The following is a 22698-nucleotide window of genomic DNA, read 5'->3' as shown; positions in this document are numbered from 1 at the left end:
TACTTATCAGTATTGAGGAGCTGGAGCTGAAATAAGACACACAGGGTTAATAATTATTTATGAATTTTGAGACAATCAAGGAGGAGAGAGAGAAAAAAAGACAATCAACTTTTTAAATTTCTCTTTTTTTGGGAGGCAGGGGGGAGGAACAACTTTTTGAATAAGTAAATAAAAATAAAGCCTTAAAATCAGCAGAGACAATCAGGGTTTTTGAGAGGAAACATAAGCCTACAAATCATATCTCTACTCAGGTTTGACCCCGGACAGGCCTAATAATAATAATAATACTAATCACATGAATATTAAAATAAACCTGCTCTCTGTGAAGAGTTTCCTTCCAAAATAATGATATCCTTAAATAAAACAATTAGTTAAGGTAACATCCTGACTGTTTTACTTGAACCCCTTTTAGTAAATTAATACATAAATAAATACATGGATATACATGTTTTTGGATTAAAACTCTTCATAAATAATATGCAAAACATCGCAGCTGTTACACACGTTTTTGTTTGTTTTCTGTTTGTCATCAAATCCCAGGTTGTCCTCTTCACTTCGGTTGATTTTTGGTTATCGTGTGTGTGTGTGTGTGTGTGTGTGTGTGTGTGTGTGTGTGTGTGTGTGTGTGTGTAGGCCCGTATGAGCGTAAATCCTTCTGCGCATGTGCGCACAGGACCGCCGTACAAACAATTTCATTAATAAAAAAAGAGAAGAAAGCACCACCACCGCCGCTCCAGCGGCATTCCGCTCTGAGCGACCCGCCGACCTGCTCCTATTTCCGGGGACAAAAATGTAAAGTGACCGATGGATCTTTTTTTTTTTTCATGCAGTTTTGGTTGGGAGGAAACACACACACACACGCACACACACGCGCACACACACACACACACACACACACACACACACACACACACACACACACACACACACACACACACACACACACGAAAAACGTGTATCTCCAAAATATCATCTCTTTTTTTTTTTGCAATTAAGAAAAACGTAATTTTAATGAGCATGATGACGTATTCCTGACCTTTGGGGATAAGTAGCCTGACAAAATAAGAGCTTTCAACACATCTCATGGCCTTCCTCCATGTTTAACTTCTTTTTATTTGAATGGAATTGGATGAAAGTGCTTTTTTTGGGGGATTATTTTAAAGGTTTTATGTGTAAAAATGAGTCTGGAGATACGAGGTTTTTCCAGACCGATATTACGCAACGGCATCTTGAAAAACGAGCCTCAGCTGATGACGTCACAGGGAGGGATCTTGACAATCTGATACCGATACTAATGTTTCACGTGCCGATATTAGTGATATCGCGGTTTTCCTGAAAAGACATCAAGGTGATTTTAATATGAAAACAATGTTTTTTTTTAATCCAGATGTTTTGTTTCATTCATTATTTAAACCTTTATTTTTGTAACACGTTGCAGGAGAGTCTGCTCTTATTATGTAGCCAATGAATTAACTTAAAATGATGATATTTAGTTTACAAAAGAGCACCCATATGTCTTTTCACCACAGCCATGTTCATCTGGAAGTATTCTGCTGATGTGAGTCTGATTCTATCCTCTTTCATGTGTGTGTGTGTGTGTGTGTGTGTGTGTGTGTGTGTGTGTGTGTGTGTGTGTGTGTGTGGCTCAAACTGATAATTATTTTATTCCTCAATAAATAATTCCTTTGCAATTATTATTTGGTGCCAGTTAGTCAGTATTTAATTACACCGATCACATAACACAAAGGCAAATAATAACAAGAATTATTGAAATCTGTTATTACGTTTTCCTAATCAGCATTATAGATCAGCTGATAAAACAAATACAATATTGATCTTTCCCTGACTGTTTACAAAGGATTTTCAAAATAAAGCACAGCACCTTTGTGCACATGATGCAGTCGCATAAGGAGAAAATATCTTAATATTCATGCTGTTTTCTTTTATAAGCACACAGACGAATGAGCAGTGTTTGAATATCAAAGTATTGATATTGATAGTATCAGTAAGTATTGATCACTGTGGTATTGATCGGCTTGTCCTCAGATCTCAGGTCAGTGTCGTCTGAGGGCAGAAAAAATTCTAATAAATGTTGTCTTTATAAAAATAAAGCAAACAAAAGCTCCAGAAGAGAAAATGAGGCTGCAAATGAGGTTGATTTATGAAACAGCTGTTTATGGCCGATATGATGTGTATCAATAAAATGTCTACCATATATAAACTAAGAAAAAGTGACATGTGAATTATTACATTTATATATATATATATATATATATATATATATATATATATATATATATATATATATATATATATATATATATATATAATGTAATTACTTCAAACAGCTGAGCATGCAGACAGCAAACCAGAAGCTGCTTAATTTACTCTTTTTTTATTTTTTACAGTGCAAGACAAAAAAAATTATATAACCTCTGACTAAAATAAAAGCCTCCTGAAGCCCAAACAGACTGACCTTGACACACACACACACACACACACACACACACACACACACACACACACACACACACACATAGAAAAACAAGTTTTTTTGGCAAACTAAATCACAAAAAGTTCCCTATTTTAAATATTAAATGAAAGTATTACTTTATTGTTGCGTCTGCAGGAGAAGAAGAAACAGCGTTGATCAGGATGAAAACTGTTCCAAGTTGTTGTTTTTTTTTGTCTTTTTTAAACATTTGCACCATGTCACGTTTTTACATTTTGCTTTTGTAAAATAAAATGTTTATGGTTTTTATTTGATTTTATTTTTTTGCACCTTTGTTGTGTTCACTTGTATGAAGTCTGTATTGTTTGTTTTCGTTGCTGTTCGTCTGTTTGTTTGTTTTTCAGAGAAACTAAACTTGATTAAAAAGGATGAAATAACCCGAAGCAGAGTTTCTGCCTGGTGATGTGCAGACCAACGCAAAATATCACAAAGATATTAAAGCTCCAGCGAGGTGCCAGAAGAAGGCCAATATTTGGAAAGTTTCGAAATTTTTGAGAATTATTATTTTTTAAATGTTTCTATTATTACAGAACTGACTGTTTATTTGTCTCGATTGTTTATTATTTGTCTATTGTTTGTATTCTTTTGGATAGTTTTTGGTACTACTCACCGTGTGACATTATTTTATCACACAGAACTTTAAAAAAAATATATTTTTATTGTCGGTAAAAATGTTTCCGCTTTGAATTGAACCTTAATTAGTTTTTGAAAAGTATACAAGAGAGTTTTTAGTTACTTCAAGACTAAATTTCAAGACTAAGATTTCTTCTTTTATCAGGACACTTCAGGTGATTTTATTTAATTTTTAGGTTAATTACAGCACAACTAATGATTAATATGTATATTTTTAAGGTATTCGTTAAAAGGGTCCCGTGTCTCTTTGTTACTTATTTTGGTGCCGAACTTTTTACCTTCAATTTTGTAAAGCTTACTCTAATATTATGTCAGACTATTCTGTATTATACACTGTAAAAAACGTTTTAAAAAAAGTTATTAACTGGCAGCCATTGACAAGTTAAAAAAAACACAGTATACAACAGTAGATTATTAGTTACTGGCATTTTCTACAGTGTTTATTTGAGTGCAATGATTTCTTTTACAGTAGATTCTTGGTTACTGTGATTTTACCACATCACTACTGTGTTTTTATATTATTTTTTATAATACATTTTTGACTACTGTAATATTTGAATGCATACAGAGTATTTTACTTTTACTGGGAAACACTTTACAGAAGGTCACTGCTCACAAACACAGCACATTTCACAGGCGTTTTTTTTACAGTGTAGATTCATCCAGAGGCCTCATCCTGCAGCACTTTGACTCTTTATCTTCTGAGTCTGAGCTTCATTTCAGCGTCGTTCTGGTTCCTGATATAAAGTCTGAAGTTCCTTCAGTGAGTCTGGACTTGTACAAACAGTCTGGCAGCAGTGTGTGACGTCACATGACGCACGTGTGTGTTCGTCAACATCCAGCCGCACAAACCGAAACATTAGCTGAAATCAAAACAGCATTTCTTCAAGCAGATAATAATCTGTTTAATATTATTAGTGTGTAAATGTGCTATTTAATAGAATATAACTAGAAAAAACCAGCAACAACATTCATGTGTATTCATGATTACAGCTATGAAATATCATAATATCCCCTCACTTCGTGGTAAACAGTTTTATTAACTTACATTTCTTTATTGTGAGCAGGATTCTGTAATATTATTACAATACATTATGATGAGGCTGTTTCAGTGCTGTAAGATAACATTTCATACATTAAGGTGTCGTAAAGGACTTTTATTATTATCATAATATTCTATATTGGCCATAATTAAGCTTAATGAAGGATTTACTATTCCTTTAGTGGCTTGAAAGAATGAATTTTGTTACAGTAAAGACATTAAGTTATTTGTCAATCTTGATTCATAGTCGTCTATACTTTTTTAAAGAATTTAAATCATTACATGATGGAGAATAAAAACAAAATGATAACAGCAAAACAAATGAAAACAGACTCACTAATGTAATAAATAAATAAAGTGTATCACTGGTCATCTGAGATAATAAGTTATGTTTCATGACACGGACCAAAAAGTTAAAAAAAAAATAAGTATATATATATTAGTTTAAATAAAAACTATCAGCAAGTGCAGGAGATTAAAACAAGTTATTCTTCAAGAAATGGTAAAATAACTATAATAGTAGTGTCTCTGCTTGTCTGTCTGTCTGTCTCTGTGTGTTGGACCTGTCTGTCTCTACGTCTCAGTCTGGACCTGTCTGTCTTCAGGTCTCAGTCTGGACCTGTCTGTCTTCATGTCTCAGTCTGGACCTGTCTGTCTTCATGTCTCAGTCTGGACCTGTCTGTCTTCATGTCTCAGTCTGGACCTGTCTGTCTTCATGTTTCAGTCTGGACCTGTCTGTCTTCATGTCTCAGTCTGGACCTGTCTGTCTTCATGTCTCAGTCTGGACCTGTCTGTCTTCAGGTCTCAGTCTGGACCTGTCTGTCTCTACATCTCAGTCTGGACCTGTCTGTCTTCATGTCTCAGTCTGGACCTGTCTGTCTTCATGTCTCAGTCTGGACCTGTCTGTCTTCATGTCTGTGTCTCTGCAGCTTTAAGAAGTCTCTCTGGGAGAATTTAGGTCAGCAGCGGCCGTTCAGTCGGCTTGCTTGTTTCGGCAGCTGGGACGGCCCAGAGGGGCGGGGCCGAGAGGAGGGGGGAGGGGCATTAGTGACGTCATTTTGTGCCTGCGTGACGTCACACCCACCACCACAGACTTTAACCAAACGAGTAAAACTCACACTTAAAGTTCAGCTCCAGTGGAGATGCAGAGCTGGATCCCGATTGGTCGTCCGGTGCCGACATTCACAAGATCATCATGTTGCTTTTATGACATCATCATGTTGCTTTTATGACATCATCATGTTGCTTTTATGACATCATTATGGTGCTTCATGGATTCTTCATCTCTTCACCTGCCGAACCGTATTGACAGTCGATAATTAAAATGAACACATCTTCAGGAAAATCGAATAAGCTTCTGTAGATACTTAGCCAATGATGATTGAATAAAGATGAATTTAGGCCCAAAGTAACATCTTCAAATGCGTAATTTATATTATTAAAGATTCACAAAACCAGTGAGAATAACACACAATTAAGACACAAGCAACCAGCACATTAACACGACTTTGTGTGAAGGAGACGATGTACTTCCTGCGCTGGCAAAGTGCACGGAAGAGCATTTCTGCTGAAAAAAAGAAAAAGTCATAATTATGACCAAAAAAAGTCATAACTATTATGAAAAAAAATGAAAAAAAGTCAAAATTATGACAAACAAAGTTATAATTAGGACAAAACAAGTTATAATAATGACAAAAAAAGAAGAAAAAAATCATAATTATAACAAAAAAAGTCATAATTATTACAAAAAAGTCATAATTATAAAAAAAAAAGGAAAAAAGTCATAATTATGATTTAAAAAAAGAAAAAAGTCATAATAATGACAAAAAAGAGTCAAATAACAGCATTGAATACAGTACAACATATCACTAAAACACAGTGGTGGATGAAGTACTTTCAATACAAGTAATAATACCATATATTATAATCATTTTGTTACAAGTAAAAGTTGTGTATTCAAAATCTTACGAAAGTAAAAGAAGTATTTCAAAATATAATCAAAGTATCAGAATATTTACAACAAATTTTTTGCATTATTTTCTTAATTTGTTCCCTGAAGCATTTATCCTGAAGAATGGCCCATTTCAGAATAAAACATATTATAACTGTTGATGCTTATTGTATAGACTTACTTTATATACTGTCGACTTATTAGTTGATGATGTTTTGTATTCATGATACAAGTAATCAAATAAATGTTGTGGAGCAGAAAGTACAGGATTCACCTCTGAGATAGCGGAGAAGTAAAAACAGTTATTCTACGATTGCACAAACATATCAGAGGACTGCAATCGTTTTGGAGAAAGCTGAACATGTGAACCAGCAGACTGGAGTTATGTGAGTGTGTGTGTGTGTGTGTGTGTGTGTGTGTGTGTGTGTGTGTGTGTGTGTTTTTGTGTGACAGTGACGACATGTTGAGCCCTGCAGGACCGATAAGTGATGGTGATTGAGCGTTTGGACCGAGCCTGTCCCCTGCAGGAAAATAGTTTTACACTCTGTCAGCAGCACACACACACACACACACACACACACACACACACACACACACACACACACACACACACACACACGGCTCTCCTGTAAAACCCCTCCAGGACGGACCAGCTGAGAACCGGACAGGATGAAGATGTCACAACGCGGCTTGACTCTCACCGACTGATGTGCCAAAGCGCTGAGTTACACTTCCTCTCTCCACAATAAATGTCTTCACGTTAAAATCACAAAAACATGGCTGCAGTGTTGCCGACGCGACACAAAGGTTTCTGTCAAATTGCTCATCAGCGGTCGAGGCGCTGTCGGGTTTTCGCGTAAACTCAGGTCTCACCCAAAAACAGATTGCGATGTCTGTATGCTGAACGTTAATTGGTGGCAACGTAGCTTAGCGTAAAGACTGGAAATGAGGGGAAACAGCTAGCCTGGCTCAATCCAGATGTAACTACCGTAAAAGTCGTGTTACAAGCCGCTCCTACCTTCGGTGGCTGTAGCAAGCTAGTGCTGCTGCTAGCTCCCCGCTAGCTGCTGCTGCTACTGCCCGCTGTAGCTAGCTAGTGCTGCTGATGGCGCCCCACGAGCTGCTGCTGCCCACTGTAGCAAGCTAGCGCTGCTGATTACTCCCCACTAGCTGCTGCTGCTACTGCCCGCTGTAGTAAGCTAGCGCTGCTGATGGCTCCCCACTAGCTGCTGCTGCCCGCTGTAGCTAGCTAGCGCTGCTGATGGCTCCCCACTAGCTGCTGCTGCCCGCTGTAGCTAGCTAGCGCTGCTGATGGCTCCCCGTTAGCTGCTGCTGCCCACTGTAGCAAGCTAGCGCTGCTGATTACTCCCCACTAGCTGCTGCTGCTACTGCCCGCTGTAGTAAGCTAGCGCTGCTGATGGCTCCCCACTAGCTGCTGCTGCCCGCTGTAGCTAGCTAGCGCTGCTGATGGCTCCCCGTTAGCTGCTGCTGCCCGCTGTAGCTAGCTAGCGCTGCTGATGGCTCCCCATTAGCTGCTGCTGCTACTGCCGCGCGTCGGCCATCGACTTAGCAGGGAGCAGCGGGTAGCTAGCTATAGGGGCAAGCTAGCGGGGACACCTGCCGAAGGTAGTAGCGGCTTGTAACCCAACTTTTATGCTAACACATTCATTTAAAAACATTTTCATACTAACTAATCACCCTGACCGTCAATAAAAGTACAACTTTTCAATACTTGTTTCGTTGCAAAAGTGCAAACAAATTAAACAGTGATCACTTTATTAATTGTGAACAAATTTGATTTACATTCAAAAAGTTACGTCGACTTCACTAAATGTGCTCGGTCAGTTTGAGAGAAATGTTTGCTCTGCTCTTGTTTTCATGTCCGCTCAACTCAACAGTTAGGAAGTCATTTATCTACACAGTAGTACTCCTCCTGTGAGTACACGATCCGAGTACTTCTTCGTGTGTAGCTGCACTACATCACGCAGTGGACAGAAGATCGCAGCTGTGTTACATCTGCCAACACGCTGTGGCGTTAACACTCGTGTGTACTGTCGTTTTTCCCCCCAGAAAATGACATTTTAAAACACAAAACTAATTCAACAGCATTTGTGTGAATGCACGCTCTCGGCTCATCTTCACACAGAAAACAGCGATCTCCTCTGAGCGTTGTTGGGCTCAAACCCAGATCTTCTGGGGGACTTTGTCATGCAGTTGATGTGCACGTCGGCTCCTGAAGGCCTTTCGGGCTCACCGAGGCGTGAACGTCCGAGTGTGGAGGAAGCAACGGAGACGATGTCTGCAGGCGCATGTTTTGATCTCTGAGATCATCCCTATCACCCAGATTACGGGCGGAAATACCTGACATGACGGCGGACAAAAGAGAAACGAGGATTGAGAGAGGGCACACCGTGCGTGTGTGTGTGTGTGTGTGTGTGTGTGTGTGTGTGTGTGTGTGTGTGTATGTGTGTGTGTGTCAGCTGAAATCCGGTGATGATAACAACTATTGTTATTATCATGGTTATTGCCATGTTCTACACTGTAAAAAACGCACTGTGAAATTCACAGTTATTAACTAGCAGCCATTGACAAGTAACCTTATGTTAAAAAAACAAAAAAACACAGTGTATAACTATAAGCTTAAATAAAGTAAATAACTGGCAGCACACATTAGTAACTTTGAGCTAGATCACAGTAAATAACTGTGGATTTCACAGCCATTTGTTTTTACAGTAAAGACCGAAGTTTAAATTCACAGGCCTTTTGAAGAAATATATTCTAAATTCATTTTCCAATATTCAAATTTGTGAGTTATGCCGTGTTTCCATGACATGGTTCTGTTCTGCTGGACTCGGTTTACTTTGGTACCGGGTCTCTTTTCTTCTATTCTGTGTTTCAGCTGCTGACGTTTCGTCATAAAAACTCGAAAAATGTTGTGAGAATTCCTGCGCAGCATTATCCAGATGTCTTGTATCTATTCATTGTATCCAGATGTCTTGTATCTATTCATTGTATCATCTTGTATCTATTTGTTGTATCATCTTGTATCTATTCATTGTATCATCTTGTATCTATTTGTTGTATCATCTTGTATCTATTCATTGTATCATCTTGTATCTATTTGTTGTATCATCTTGTATCTATTTGTTGTATCATCTTGTATCTATTTGTTGTATCATCTTGTATCTATTTGTTGTATCCAGATGTCTTGTATCTATTCGTTGTATCATCTTGTATCTATTCATTGTATCATCTTGTATCTATTCATTGTATCATGTTGTATCTATTCATTGTATCATCTTGTATCTATTTGTTGTATCATCTTGTATCTATTTGTTGTATCATCTTGTATCTATTTGTTGTATCATCTTGTATCTATTTGTTGTATCATCTTGTATCTATTCATTGTATCGTCTTGTATCTATTTGTTGTATCGTCTTGTATCTATTTGTTGTATCATCTTGTATCTATTTGTTGTATCGTCTTGTATCTATTTGTTGTATGCAAGTGTCTCCTGTCAACTTATGGAAATCCATACACAACTAATTCTGCTAAACTAACACTAGTTGTTATTGTTTAGGCAAACTGAATGAAGAGGATTTGAGCCATTAAAGGTTTCAACTCTGGCTGAACTTTAAAATTCTCTTTAAGCTTCCTGTTAAATTAGTAAGAATGTCAAGATGTCATGACCTCTGACCCCAAGCTTCCTTGTTATCGATTGTTCAGGTTGTCTTCGGGGTTTTTTTTAAGTTGTTTTGCACTTTGTGAGGCAATTTGCATGTTGGTTAAGCTGGAAGACTTCTCGTAGTCAGTTAAATTAGTCTGAAGAGTCCTTCTTTTCTTTGTGGCCACGATCCCCATGATCCTCTTTGTTCTGTCTAAAGCTTATCTGAAGTTTCAGGGACTTGAGTAGTTTGAACCAAACCAACTGACTTTACACCACAAAAAAACTATATTTTTAAGTCACGCAGAGTTTTTAACATTATGCACATTTTATTAAAGCTGAATGCCTGAAACAGATGCTTCACTAGCCGGTCCTCAACTGTCACATAGCCACAGCTAATTGTATGAATAACCTGACTTATTTAAAACATGCAAGCAATGATTAATTCATCATTTGTATTTTGACTTCTGTTGCTTTCAGCGCTAATGGCTTGTATGAATAAAACAGTACTTTTGGTGTATTTGAGCCATGGGGGTTGTGGATGCCTTTCATCAGATGTGATCACCTGTATGAGGGCGCTGTCTGTCTTGTCCGTCAGATCGGGTTACGGCTGCATGTTCACTCCATCTCACACTTTCATCTCCGCCGAGCTAACTCGCTGCAAACGCAAGTCATTAGCATTTAATAATATCCAGACTGCGACGCTCTGTGGAAGAGTTCCTGGAGTGATTACAATCTGAAGTTGCTTAAAATAAATGTTGTGTGGGGGGAAAGTAGAATAATAGCTTCCAGAATAAAGTAGAAATAGATAGTGCAAGTACCTAAAACATAACCTTCAGTACAAATATTGAAAGCGTTTTCTCTCGTAATGTTACAAGTGCAAACATTCAGATTAAAAGTCTGCACTAATTATATAAAATAATCTTTGATGTGACATTCGTTTCCTCATCATGCGTCAAATACTGAGACAAGAACAAGACTGTTTCTTTATTTCCATGTCTTATATTTACGAGTCATCAACTGGTGAGGAAGCTAGCTTGTTAGCTGTTAGCCTCAGGCTAATTCCTTCCTGTTTTATAGCTTTTGAAGCCAACACAAGCACAGAAGTGTCAGCTCAGCGTCTTCCGTTCACGAGTCCCGCAAACAGCCGACAAAAACGACAGGTTTGTGACCGAAAAACCGCTTCAGTTCCTGGAGCGGCGGCCATGACAGCCAGCAGTAATGAGGTCAAAGGTCAGTGTGCGCGTTGTGTTCTCTACTGCAGCATTGTGAGCGTCGAGGGAGGTGAGAAATCCAGTCGGCCGCTCCCATCGACAATTTTCTTTCTCATTATCCAGAATGATTTACTTGTTCGGGTCTGTGGGACCCGTTTTCATTTTTCATCTAAACAAAAATAACATGATTCATTATTTTTTCAAACCTAGACGTATTGACTTATTTATATTACAAAAAAAAGTGTGGAAATTGTGTACCTGAGTTAAATTATTAACCATATTTTGCTGTTTACATTGCTTCTAATTGGGATGAAGAAAACATATGTTGAGTGTTTTAACATAAATTGTTTGATTGTGTAGAACTAATAACCCCAAAATACAGCGGGTCCAACAGACCCACAACACCTGCAGAGGAACAAAAACATGAACACCAAACAAGGGTTAAGAGCCATAAGTGATAACATATTAAATATTTTATTGTCCTCTTTAAATTGCCAATACATCACTTGGGTTGTGGTACTTTTTTTCACTATAACAAAGTAAGTGTTTAAATGTTAAATACAAGCGGTGGCACGAACGAGCTCACACATCTGAGCAGGAATTGAGTCAATCGCATACTGAAGTCCGTCGTGTTGCACCTTTCGGAGCAAAAGAATAACACACAGGTTTTGTTTTTGGAGGTGTGCGTCCGCGTTGAGGGTTATTCTGGTCGGCGGCCTTTTATCCTCTGTGTTAAGTGGCGTCTAATCTGCTGCAGAGCTGCAGTTGAAAGCAGCGCTGCTCGGGCCCGCTGACCCCAACGCCGCCGAGCAAAGTCCTTCACTGGTCATTAGCGACGACTTCCCCCTCTAATCCCCCCCGGCCTGCACGGCCCGGCGCTCCGGACTCACCAGGACGGTATTCCCCGTCTCCCCATCGCCAGAAACATGGAAACATAAACCCTCAACGCTTCGTTAAAGCTTTTTTTTTTTTACCCAAAATGAGACAAAACTTCTGGAAAGTTCTGTTCTTTATAATAATAATTAACATTAAACTATCAGGGTTGAACGGTGTAGAAGAAATTAATAAATTAATTCATTATATTGTTTTAGTTTTTGTCTCTGAATCAAGGTTTGGACTTGTTTTTATTCTTCTCATCAAATACAGAATTTACATTTCTTCATATTACGAAAACTGTCTGTTTATTCTATATTTGTAAATACTTAATACATAGATGTTAACACAATAGGGCGTAATGAGTACTTTGATACTTTAAGTACATTTTGATGCTAATACATTTACTTCAGTGGGATTATGAGTGTAAAAGAGTCTCTTTTATTGCCTTATTGTGACTTTTACTTATTCAGTTACACTATTTAAAACATCTCAACAACTCGGTCTGTTTCTTCAGATTACAGGATAGTCAACGTTTTCATTCTGTGCTTTTATTTTGACGTGTTATGTTTTTAACTAAATGTTGTTTCACACAGAGTGTGTTGTCCTTGTAAATAAGGAAAAGGTGACACAGAGCAGAGCGACCGTGTGTTCACGCTGCTGAGCGTCTGCCACGTTTTCTGGTTTTGTTTTGTTTTTGCTTTTTGTTTTTTTTCAGGATTTTCTGTTGAAACTTCACAGAGAATTTAAATCATCACCTTCCCGTCGCTGCGAATCCTCGGCCTGTTTTTCCACAGAGAGACCGTCTGTATCGGATCACAATAAGTTACGTTTGGACGATTTAAAACCTTTTTGAAAACCGTGTAACCAGATACGAAGGCAAGTACCTCTAGTTGCCCGTGTTGAAGTCATATGAACCCCAAATGAGTTCTAATACTGTTTTTTTATTTTTATATCATTTAAAAATAAATGAAAAAAATATATATTTATATATATATATTTTTTAAATAATAATAATATATATAAATATATATTATTTTTTATTTTGGGTATTATTATTATTTTAATAATAAAAATATATATATGTATGTAATTTTAGTCATTATTATTATTCTTTAAAAATAATAATAATACATTCAGCATGATTCTGAGCAAGATTTGCCAAAAATTTGTCCTCGAGCGTTCCCCAGGTTTTTCCATCTCTGTGGTTCAGGGCCTTCACAACATCCCACATACTAATAACACACCTTTCTGGAAAGGTGAGGACATTAGGAATCCAAATCCGCAACAAAAATCCCTCAAAATCAAAGCTTTGACGTATTGGGAAGGTGTTTCAGTAAAGAAAACGTGTCGTTCGGTTCAAAAATAGAAAAGTTACTTACTCTATGGGAAAACATTGTTGTATTTTCGCGTACTGCGGCTTTAAATCTTCAGGAGCTTCTGCTGGTGCTCTACGACCCGGAAGCAGAAACATCGGGCCTTCAGGGAAGCCTCTGCCTTCAAAGTAGTCCGCCGACTGCGGCCATTTTATGACTTTACAGGTAGAAATAGGAGGTTCACAAGGAGATGGATTACTTTGTTGGATTCACACGAGCCTCACGGTTACGAGGATGTGTGTGTTAGTGACTTTGTTAAGGGAACTTATCACAAGTTTAGTGTCACGGAGTTGCGTAAGTACTTACATTATTTTGTTTTACCCATATGTATCTGCATCTTACGGGGTAGCGACATCACATAAGGAAGTTTGAACACAGAATACTAAATAAACACTGAAAAACTCCAAATCAAAGGTTTTTTTTAGTGTTTTTTTTAGGAATTCAGAATGAGTCTGTGAGTCTTAAGATAAGATAAGATTTTTAAAAAATCCTTTATTAGTCCCTAAGTGGGGAAATTACAGGATTACAGCAGCGTTGCTCACAAGTAAATACAGATTACAAATCAAGTAATATAAATAAACAGTGGAACAGTAATAAAACTAAATAAAAATGAACAGTTGAAGAATATTAAATGTACAAATGGATTAAAAATGTGTATAAAAGTACTTAAACATTCGTCAAAAAGTGTATAAAAGTACTAAAACATACTTAAACATAATGCATATTGTGATGTATTCTATGAAATTGGACAATTGTGTGTTTTTAAGGGTTTTATAACTTTAAGGGTTCACATGAGGTTTCCATCTGAGAGGGAGATTGTCCCTCAAATTGAGCAAAAACAAGATAAATTCCTACAGAAAACACAACATTTTTGCGTTGAAATGACATTATGACATTTGTTTCAGAAGCACAAAGACTAGTTTTAAATGTTTTATTTCTTTTTTATATAATTGAATTAAACAGGAAAAGTCTTCACGGTTCTGAGGCCAAATATGCAGATTATAGAAAAGCCATTCAATATATTATTATTATTATTACATTCTGTTATTTCCTCATTTAAGAGTATCTTCTGGCTGTGTGGTGCGTTTGAGGGCAGCTAATCGTGGGACTTTCCTGAATCCTACCTGTGCAGGTGTGAAGCTTTCTGACTTCTGGTCCCAGTTTGTGAAACTCCTCCGGACTTCTGGAGCATCTGGAGAAGAAAAGAGAGAAACATCAGGTGTTGCAGCCGGAGCGTCAGGACGACAACTATGCAGGACATTCATGTACTTTTGTGTACTTTCATGTACTTTTATGTACTGTGTCATGAGAATTATTCAGAAAACATGAATTCTACCTTCCAGAGAGGCTTCACTCCGCAGGACAGACCTGGAGATGAGAGACGTGGCTCTCGTCTCGGCACCAAACGGTACTGGGATTCGTCACGAGGTCTGTAATGTCCCACGCTGCTAACAGCCAGTGAATGCAGCACCAGCTTCACGTAGTTCATCAGATTATCCTTAAAATCTAATTTAATGACTTTGCATCTAAATCACAGCGACATGAAGCCTCGATCCTCTCAGTTTAAACATGTTTGTTGACTTTATTGGTCATTCATGCTAAAGTTTATGGAGATTATTATTTCATAGTTTAAATATTCAGAGTTTTTTTAGGCAGGAAAATTCTGCAAACTTTTGATCACTTTTAAAATACGCAAACTTCAAAAATCCTTAAAAATGTCCTTTGAATGCTCATTTCAACCTTTTGCACCTGTAACGAGTTTTCATATGAATTATGTTTGTTTGTGTGTGTTTATTGTGGGCGGAGCCTGCCGCTTCACACACACTAAGTAGTAATTATTAAGTTAATTAAATAATTCTAAATCTATACATCTATGTGATGGAACACTTCCTGATTACCTTCATGTGTTCATTTTCAAAAAGGCCAGAACTCACAAATAGTAATTAAATACATTTTACAGTCATAATTCCATTAATTTTGACTAAGTACATGATTGTAATCGTCTCGGTCAGAGATTATGACAAAAACAAATGAATATTCTCAAACTAGCAGATGTAATTATTCCATTAGAGACGATGAAATGATTGAGTTTCGGCCCGAAAATATGAATTATGAATGACATTTATCAAGCAGTCTTGAGTTTAACACACTTTCATGGGATATTAATAAACATTTGCAGCAAAAAATGCAGTTAATGATTTGAGAAAAAGAGCAAATATGCACACATTTGCATGCAGTGTATGACAACTTTATGCAATTGTGTCAATGATTGTGTGTAAAAATATTAAAAGTGAATTCATTCATGAAGCAAAATCATACTAACAAATTGCATCACAAGCATTTTATAAATGTGAATATAAATATTCAAAATGAAAAACATTGTAAATCTTTGAATGTAAAAAATCTTTCTATATATATATATATATATATATATATATATATATATATATATATATATATATATATGTATATATATATATATAAAGCAGGAGGAATGTAGAGCAGCACAACCCCCTCCATCTCTCTCTCACACACACACACACACACACACACACACACACACACACACACACACACACTGCGTTAACCCCGTGAAGACGGCTCTAAATAACTTATTGCGGCTTATTCTTATATTTTAACGACTCTGACCTTCCAATGAATACAATATTTTATACAATAAATCTTCACATATCAAAATAGAAACAGATATTCTCTCACGTGGTGAAGTATTTCAACATTTTGATTGAAAAAAAACACAAAACATATATATATAGTAATTATAAAACGATATTTTTAAGTGGTTAGCAAATTAAGCTAGCGGGCAAAATGGCGTAAACGATCTCTCGATGTTTGCAAACAGTTTAGTTTAAAGTCAGAGTTCCTTAAATCTCAGCATGTAATTCCTTAAATCTCCCTTAATTTGTAAGATTATGGGTCTCAGCGGTTTAAATGAACTTTAAATGAAGTTATCAAAACCTTTAATCTTTCACATTTCTGTCTTGGTGCCATTCAGTTGCGTCTCCACTTCTTTTTTCTCCACCTTTAGCGCTGATGTGTAAAGGTCAAAGGGGTCGCGAGGCGTAAAGAAACATCACGAAGCTCGTTCGTCTTTGGCAAAAAAAAAAGCGGGAAAGGTTAAAAGTGTGTTTGCGTCAAACCGGAGCGGTTTTGACACGTCGGTTTTGTTTCCCGCTGACGTTTTGAGCGGCGTTTTGTACTTTAAATTCAGCTCCGAGCTCGAAGTCAATCGAGCGGCAAAGTCGACGGATTTGGGCCTTGAACCCTCGGTGGCTTTTGCTTTAGAGGGCGGAAAATGCAGCAAAAAAACTACGGGTGCGGTATTTTCAAACAAAACAAACGCAAAGGGTATAAAAAAAAAATAAAAAGAGCCCCGTGACCCCGCCTGGCGCTCCCTCGCTCCCTCGCTCGCTCGCTCGCTCGCTGCCAGCCCCGCCCCCCAGTGAAGATCGCGTGCAGGATCCAGGCAACCCGGAGCGTGCTGAGGGAGCGCTGGCTGCTCGCTGCTCGCTCGCACACCCAGGCGGCGTGACCTTCCATTCGCCGAGCGGCGGCGGCGCGGGGGCCCGCCCTGCCCGGCCTCGACCGAGCATGCTCAGTAGAGGCCGCGGTGTTTCGTGACAACACTAATAGTCTGCATGGATCACTGGCACGCAGAGTCACTTCTAATTAGAATTATCTCCATCTTCCGCCAGGGTTTGATGTTTTTAGAGCGCCGCCATCTGAGTGGTCCTCGCCTGACTCCGCCCCCTTCTCTTGCACCCGCCTCTCTAACAGAAAGGGCCCGGCCATTACGCCTTCTCCTCTTCCTCCACCCCCCTCATCTTCTTTTCTACGAATGAAACAAGAAACTAAAGAGGAGGAGGAAGAGGGGGGACATCCCGACTCTCGCTCTTCATCCTCACCTCGTGGCTTCACGCTCTATTACGTATGCATGCTTTCATTTCTGCCGCGTATGTTCTTTTCTATTTTCCATCCTTCCCCTTTTCACCCCGTGACCATCTGCTCCGAGAGGCGTTGTTTTTTCCATGAAATCGCCGCACGTTCTCCAGATGTAGCGTGTAGGGTGAAGGCGTAGTCGCCCCCCCCCCCAGATGAAATGCTCCCGAGACGTCGGCCATTTTTAACCCACTTTCTCCCTTCCTGAAGCCGCTGCGTTGGAAATTCAAAGGTGGAAAGGGATGATGTCGCTCAACCGGCTCCGATTGGAGCCGGTGCCCTTCGCTAATTGACTTTATTCAGGAGAGGAAGGAAACGATTCATCCTCCTCCTCCGTCAGGTCCCCCCCCCCCCCCTCCCCTCGCTGATTTAACGGGCGCTGGTCTCGCTTTGAAAAACCCGCTTTCATTTGTTCTTTTTGTTCCGCTTTAATCGGCCTTGTTTTCCACAGAGGACGCTCTTCTAAAGCGACCTGCAGCCAGCGTGAAAGCAGGTCCCTCCGGCTTTACGAGCCCGAAAAGGTCAAAGGTCAGAGACTCAGCCGGACAATAGGTGAGGGAGATTCCAGTCATGTTGCAGCTGGAACAGACACATAAAGACAACTTAAAATATCGTCTCTTAAAATATTAATGGGCAAAGATCAAGCAGAAGAAAGTTTTGCAGACTTTCGAGAAATTCACTAAAGAGGCAGGAAGAGTTCAGGAGGGAAGGTGAAGACCGGATTTAAACTGCCGGCTCGTGAGACGGACGGACAGGCCGGACAGCTCGGACGGACGGACGGGGAAGAGCGAAGAGACAGAAACGGGAAGAAAGCATCAAGTCGGACCGACGGCCGGTCAGTCAGACGGACGGAGAGACGGACGGCCGAGAGCGCCGAGCAGACTGCCGGGAAAAGACTTTGAGATGTGAACAGGCAGCTCGGACAGGCCGGCCGCCAAAGAGTTAGACGAACAAACCGAGAGGCGGCCGAGCGAAGGAGCGCTAAACAGCCGAGGTGCTGAGGCGGCTTCGATCTGCTCGCCCTGGACGCTAAAGATAAACATTGGTACGAGTTTTTAGATAAGTCAGAAATTGACCGCGAGATTCGGAACGAAATGTCACGAAACTGACTAGTTTTATCCTGATGAGAGAGAGAGAGAGAGAGAGAGAGAGAGAGAGAGAGAGAGAGAGAGACGGATGCTGTTGGAGAAACAGACGAAGCGGTGATGGCGGACACACGGGTCATTTTAAAGTCAAACAAAGAGGCCGAGCCGCTTCCTGGAGGAGAACGACAACATGACAGCAGGAGAAGAGGAAGAGGAGGAGGAGGAGGAGGAGGAGGTGGAGGAAGAGGAGGAGGAAGAGGAGGAAGAGGTTGTAAGCAAAGTTCTGGTGTAAAGTGATGGCTCAAGATATCACTACACTGTAAAAAACGCCTGTGAAATTTACTGTTTGTGAGCAGTTACCTACTGTAAACTATTTAGGAGTAAAATACTGTGTATTCATTCAAGTATTACAGTAGTCAAAGTAAAGAAAATATTAAAAACACAGTAGTGATGTGGTAAAATCACAGTAACCAAGAATCTACTGTGAAAAATCATTGCACCCAAAAAAGCACTGTAGAAAATGACAGTTACTAATAATCACAGTGTGTTTTTTACAGTGTAGCGTCACAATATCAAATAACAAACATGTTTTTTCTGGGCTAAAGTTGTAAACATGTTAAATGTTCTCTGCTTCCAGCTTCCAGCGGGAAGATGTGCAGCTTTTACACGTGAAATGCGTCTTTGGGTTTTGAACTGTTGGTTGGAAAAAAACAAAAAGACTTTGAAGAGTTCATGCTGTTTTTTTTTAATGTGCCATTTTTGTCTTAAAGTGAGTCCGCTGCTTGTTGTCTTGATTTTACAAGACAACAAGCAGCGGGGTGTTCAGGAGACGATAAAGAGTAGAAACGTGAGTCGATGAGGAGGAGGAGGAGATGGAGGATGGTGCGGGTGGAGGAGGAGGAGGAAGAAGAGGAAGAGGAGGAGCGACATAGGCAGTAGCAGCAGGAGGTGGGCGACGGTTGTGGAAGAGATGAAGACAGCGAGGAGCTGGAGGAGGGGGATGAAGAAGAAGAGGAGGAGGAGAAGCTGGGTGAAAAACAGAGTAAAGAACAGAGGAAGAGGAGGAAGAGGAAGAACTGCGTCATGATAATCATGACTATAATAAAACACATGGTATATGGATGTTAAAGGTTCATGTCGCCACACAAGATTGAATTATTTCATCTTTGTTGCTTTCGCTCTGAACGCAACATTACCCATGAGCCTCTGCAGCGGATGTGGATGAATTCGTGAACAAGTCGCCGCGGAAATGACCGAACACTGACCGAGAATATCAAAAATAAAACAAATAAACAAAATCTACGCGAGACGAGGTTCTTTTTTCTTCTTCTACTGATTCAACCGGGTAGTCGATGACACACAAATATACAAACGGTGTTGGACAGTGTTGTGTAGACGAAGGTGAGGTTGTGCTCCTTCCTTGCGCTAGTTAGCTTGCGAGCTAACAGCGCATGAGATGCCAGAAGGTCTAACTTCTTACAAAGAGGAGTAGCCTCCAGCTGCAGCTTCTTCTTCTACTCTAAAGTGTTTTTCTACAAATTAAAAGGAGCAAAACCAACTTGGCGAGGCGCCTGCAGCGCCACCTGCAGCACCGGAGTGTGTGGTGCAGGTTATGTCTGGACAGAGACCAGAGAGGCGGGTTCAGACGACATCGTTTAAAGTCTTTACAGTGAAGTGACAATAAAGTCAACATGTCGAGTGATTTCTAAGAGACGTGTGGTCATGAGAAGGAAGGAGGAGAGAAGGAAAGGAGGTGGCACAGAGAGGAAGTAGAGCATGTAGGAGGCAGGAGGGATAAGAACGGGATCTAGAGGACAGTGAAGGAGATGGAGGAAGAGGAAAGACGACGACAACAATTCAATGGAGGGTGATGATGAGGAGGAGGTGGTGCGAGATTAACAAGAGGAAGAGGAGGAGGAAGAGGAGGAGGAAGGGCGTCGTGTCGTGATGAACGCTGAAGTTGCCGAGTTCTAGCAGGGCGAGGTCTGCTTGACCTCCTTCGCCACCTCCTTCACCTCCACCCCCCCTCAAGTGCTCATGGGAACCAGCAGCAGCCAATAGAAACATTCACTGGGAGCCAATAGGGAGGCGACCAGCAGATCATCTTCCTCCTCCTCTTCCTCCTCCTCTTTTTTCCCTGTGTTTCCGAGGCCCCATCGCGTGACCACTAATCACGGCATCGACTCGGGCAGCCGCTCCATCAGCTGATCCGCTCGGGCTCGGTGGTTAATAATGCAGCGGCGAGGCGGAGGAGCGGCCGCTCAGTCACCGACGCAGAGGTCAAAGGTCGAGGCCGGGAGTCGAGACCCAGCAGCAAACAAAATCACACCTAGTGTAAATACTGCTGATACGGCCAGAAGGAGCCAAACGGCTTTAATGCATCTTCTGTTGTCGCTTTGTGTTGTTTTGTGTCTTCAAACTTCACTCCTAAAGGAAGGTTGTGTGTTTTAAAATGTGCTTTAAGGACACTCTACCCTCCTATTATTTCAGTTTAATCTTAAATATCTATTCTCAAACGTACACTGTGGTGTCAGTTTATAGTTATTTAAAGTGAAACTATGTGATTTCTGAGTCGTAATGCGGGTGAGTTTCAGCATGAATCCACTTCAGCGACTTTAATGTCACAGAAGTTAAAAAGCAGATGAGATGTTCACCTGATGGACCTTCACACACAAACATTAATTATATATTAAACTATAACAACCTGCTTTAAGAAATGGAATAAAAGCAGAATTTACATAATAGATAAATGTCTGAAGATGCTTTTAGTAATATAAATACAATCATTGCTATTTATTGAGGGGGCCTGTAACAGGAAATCTACTACTACTACTACTACTACTACTACTACTACTACTACTACTACTACTACTACTGAGCTTTACTACTTATATTAGTTCTACGTATACTAATGCTATGTGTTTTTTTTCTTTAAACGTTGGTGCATCTTTCCTGCCTTTAAGAACTAATGACACAATATATAATCATTAAATTATTAATATTATAATTAAATAATTGTATACATCATGCCCTTTTTCATCTAGAAGTTATTTTATTGTAATAATTTGTATTAATCTAATAGTTCAACTATTTAACACTTCAATCTGTGAATTTAAGATTAATAATTAAACTACTGCATCTTCTCTTTTGGGAAATAAATACATGTATTAAATGTTTCTTTTAATTAATAAATAGTTTATAACTCACTTTTCTCTTCTGCAGTTTCTTTTTCTCTCGTCATGTGTTTCGCGTTGTGTTCGCGGCTCCTTCACTTCTGTGGGAATTTATTTATTTTCTTTTTAACGAACCGTTTTTGTTTTTATTTCTTCTAATAATCTCTTCTTTGCATCAGGCCTGTATTGTATTTATTATTCTCATTATTTCCGTTGTCCGAAATAAACTTTAAAACTTGCTATTTGTAGAAGAAAAGCTTTATTTTAGTATTTCATTCATTAAATCCACGTTCAGACAATTACAACTTGAATGAAAAGCTTGAAAAAAAAGTTCGATTCATGGTATTTTTTTGTATTTAATTAGAGGATTAAACTTCTGTCAGATTTTCGTTTCATCGGAAAGAATCTGAATAAAAAACTTTATTTAACTTTACAAAGTGAAGTGAACGCGGTTTATTATCCAGTAGAAATAAAAACAGACTTCATTTGGTTTGTAAACTCTCATCAAAGTCTCTGAACTGCGTGAATATTATAAGAGTCAGAAATAAAAAGTGTAAACTGAGACATTAATAATTATAACTGGAGACTAAAGACGATGAATAAAACTTAAAAGACGAAAACGAAACAAAAACCGGAACGAAGCGGATTCAGTTCCGTTGAAAGCAACAAACACAAGTTATTGTTATTATTATTGATATTATTATTATTAATAACTGTAGGATATATTCAAACTGAACCGTTTTTATATTTTACAAGTAAAACTAAAGAAACTCGAAGCAGAAACAGACTTCATGAAGACTTCACTTCTCCGGATGGACTCAAAATAATCCTTACAAAATAAAATAAAACGCTTAAAAGTGAATGTTGTTATTAAATAAAAACCTGTCTTGTCCTCATTTTTGAATATTACATGTTTTTTCTATAATTATATTATTATTTATTAAGTTAAAACATAAGTAAACAACTCATTAATAACTGACTTGTGCTTATGTTTTATATCACATGTATTTTCCATAATTATTAAGTTAAAACATGAGTAAATAAGTCATTAATAACTGACTTTTGCTTATTTGTTTTATATTATATGTATTTCTCCACATGTATAAAGTTAAAACATAAGTAAATAAGTCATTAATAACTAACTTGTGCTTATTTCTTTTATATTATATGTATTTTTTCCATAATTCTATTATTATTTATTAAGTGAAAATATAAGTA

This window comes from Clinocottus analis, unplaced genomic scaffold (genome assembly GCF_023055335.1).
Source record: "Clinocottus analis isolate CAN_PGR_092001 unplaced genomic scaffold, fCliAna1.0.p SCAF_8, whole genome shotgun sequence".
Lineage (NCBI taxonomy): Eukaryota > Metazoa > Chordata > Actinopteri > Perciformes > Cottidae > Clinocottus > Clinocottus analis.
Note: the sequence above shows the minus strand (reverse complement) of the source record.